Below are 2,918 nucleotides of genomic sequence, written 5' to 3' on the forward strand. Positions count from 1 at the left end.
ACTCAGGAAAAGCAACCTGGCCCCAAGGGTAGCTGGAACCAGGAGTTCCAGTTGATTCCATCAGCAGACCCTCTGAGGCGTTCCCAAGGTGCAGCGTGGTGGAAGATTAATTAGGTTTAGTGTGATTGGATTGAAGTGCCAATCTAATCAAGGGGAAGTCCCACCCACTCTGCCCTGTGCCTATATAAAGGCGAGGCGCGTCGGCCGCGGCACTCATTGAAGCCGCCGAGTCGGGAGAGCAGCAGAGCCAGGCCGGTGCTCCAGAAGGCAGCAAGATGTTGAGAGCCACAGCTCCCTGCTGGTTCCCACCCGGATATCCAGAAGCTAAGAAGGTGGCCGAGGAGCTGGCCCTCGAGGCTCCAGAGCTCCCACTGCCCTCTCATCAGCCTGCCCGGAACTTCGGGCTCTGGGTGCCCCAGATGTACAACCAGGCCTCAGCGCTTGTGGGGATCCAGGCGGAGCCTCAGAATAGCGGTCCGGCGGTGGCCCCAGAGTGGCCCGAGACGGTGACGGAGGCGTGGTACTTCCCTGCGCAGAGGGGATCGGCCTGCCGGCTGCCAGCCGCCCCAAGGCTGACAGAGAGCCCCCCCGCAGTCGGCATCTCAGCCCCCAGGGAGAGGAAGAGGATCGCCCACTTTCCCAGCCCTTGCTTGGCCACAGGTCCCACAGATGCCAAGAGAACCCTGGCGGCCAGCAGCCGCCAACGCTCCAATGGCTCCGAGGTCGGCAGACAGCCATGGAAGACGCGCAACAGGTCAGGGATGGCACACAAGACCTCCACCACCAACAGCTCCAAGCGAATCGCCCGTCGTCCATCCTTACGGAGTTGGAAGAAACCCATCATCCTCCGAAAGTCTGGGTGCCGAGTCCCCAGCGTCCTCCGCCGAGGCTATCTCCAACTGCTCACCAAAGAGTGTCTCCAGTTCTGCGCCTCCGAGCAGGAGGCAAAGGAGAAGGCGCTCAACGAGGAGAAGGTGGCCTACGACCGCAGCCCCAATAGGAACGTCTACCTGAATGTGGTCCTCAACACCCTCAAGAGACTGAAGGGCCTCACCCCCAGCTCCATGCCCGGCCTCAGCCGGGCCGCTCTGTACAGCCGCCTCCAGGACTTCCTGCTCACTCGCGAGCAGCTCAAGGAGAACGCTACCCCTTCCCGCACCCGGAGCGGCCCGGAGGCGCCCTGGTCTTCACTGCCCAGGGGAAGGGGCCGGCGACTCCTCTCGCAGGTCTGCTGCCGTTGTGGCACCGAGTACCTGGTGTCCTCTTCGGGCCGCTGTGTACGCGACCAGGTGTGTTATTACCACTGGGGGCGGGTCCGCTCCAGCCAAGTGGCTGGAGGCCGGCTTACCCAGTACACCTGCTGTGCAGCTGCTCCTGGCTCCGTGGGCTGCCAGGTGGCAAAGCAGCACGTGCGGGACGGCCGCAAGGAGAGCCTGGATGGCTTCGTGAAGACCTTCAAGAAAGAGTTTTCCGGAGACGCTTATCCAGGAATCTACGCCTTGGACTGTGAGATGTGCTACACCACGCACGGCCTAGAGCTGACCCGTGTCACCGTGGTGGACGCCGACATGCGGGTGGTGTACGACACCTTCGTCAAGCCCGACAACGAGATCGTGGACTACAACACCAGGTTTTCCGGCGTGACCGAGGCCGACGTCGCCCAGACCAGCATCACGTTGCCGAAAGTCCAAGCCATCCTGCTGAGCTTTTTCAGCGCCCAAACCATCCTCATCGGGCACAGCCTGGAGAGCGACCTGCTGGCCCTGAAGCTGATCCACAGCACCGTGGTGGACACGGCGGTGCTCTTCCCGCACTACCTGGGTCTCCCCTACAAGCGCTCCCTAAGGAATCTCTCGGCCGACTACCTAGGACAGATCATCCAGGACAGCCAGGACGGGCACGACTCCGGCCAGGACGCAAACGCCTGCCTGCAGCTGGTGATGTGGAAGGTCCGAGAGCGCGCCGGGATCCAGCGAAGCCACCCGTCCGCCTCTCCCGCCGCCCTGGCCTGTCCTCAGCCGCAGGCCTCTGCCACAACTTCCACAAGAACGGAAGAAAAAGTGGTCAAGGTGGATTCTTCCACACAGACCAACTGTGGAACTGCCATCGCTCCCGAGAGCTAACCCTGTCCACCGGGGGGCAAACCGACAAAAACCGGAGCAGCCGGTTGTGCAGGAGAGGGCGAAAAGCCAAGACGAACCCCGACCCCCGACTCCCAGTCCCCCGGAGTCCCTGCCGCGGCCCCTCGCGACTGTCCCCATCCCTCTGCCCCTCCCAGACCTCCATCCTTCCGCCAATCGCCTCTCCGAGCCCCGAGCCCCGACTCCCAGGCCCCGGAGTCCCTGCCGCGGTCCCTGGCGCCTGTCCCCATCCCTCTGCCCCTCCCAGACCTCTGTCCTTCCGCCGCTAGCCTCCCTCAGCCCACCTGGACTTCCGTGGTCTCTGAGAACAAAGCCAGCCCCCTGGCCCGCCAGCCTCCTGCCAGTCTTCCCTCCTGGGCCTCTTCCTCTTCTGTGGGGCTTTCTCAACCTCTCCTCCCCCACCCGAGTTTTCCCCCCCCCGGGGGCAGGCAGAGAAGCAATGTCTCTATGAATTTCTTTCTTAAATATCAAAGAACTTCAAAACAACGGAATGGCACTGGCCTCTCACTGTGCCCTTACCTTTTTCTCTAGAGGCACCACGCTGGGGTGGGTGAAGCACTCGGGCTCTGGAATTACACATCTGGGTTCCAATTCAACTTCCACCACCTACTGGCTTTGTCCTATTGGACAAAGGACGTCTTGGTGCTTCTACGTTTTTATCTTTAGAGTGTGATCATAACCTCACGGTGAGGAATGAATGAAGCAACACATGGCAAGCCTTGAAACAATCGCACATAGTAGGTATTCCATTCATGTTAACTATCTTTCCTTCTTATA

General features: G+C 61.2%; 1 pseudogene; it reads left to right on the top strand.

Annotated features, from left to right (window-relative positions):
* The first annotated feature begins 225 nt into the window (after nt 1-225).
* Nucleotides 226-2,410, top strand: LOC117079052 (annotated as a pseudogene).
* Nucleotides 2,411-2,918: the final 508 nt, after the last annotated feature.

This window comes from Trachypithecus francoisi, unplaced genomic scaffold, assembly GCF_009764315.1.
Source record: "Trachypithecus francoisi isolate TF-2019V2 unplaced genomic scaffold, Tfra_2.0 Lachesis_group7, whole genome shotgun sequence".
In the NCBI taxonomy this organism is placed as follows: domain Eukaryota; kingdom Metazoa; phylum Chordata; class Mammalia; order Primates; family Cercopithecidae; genus Trachypithecus; species Trachypithecus francoisi.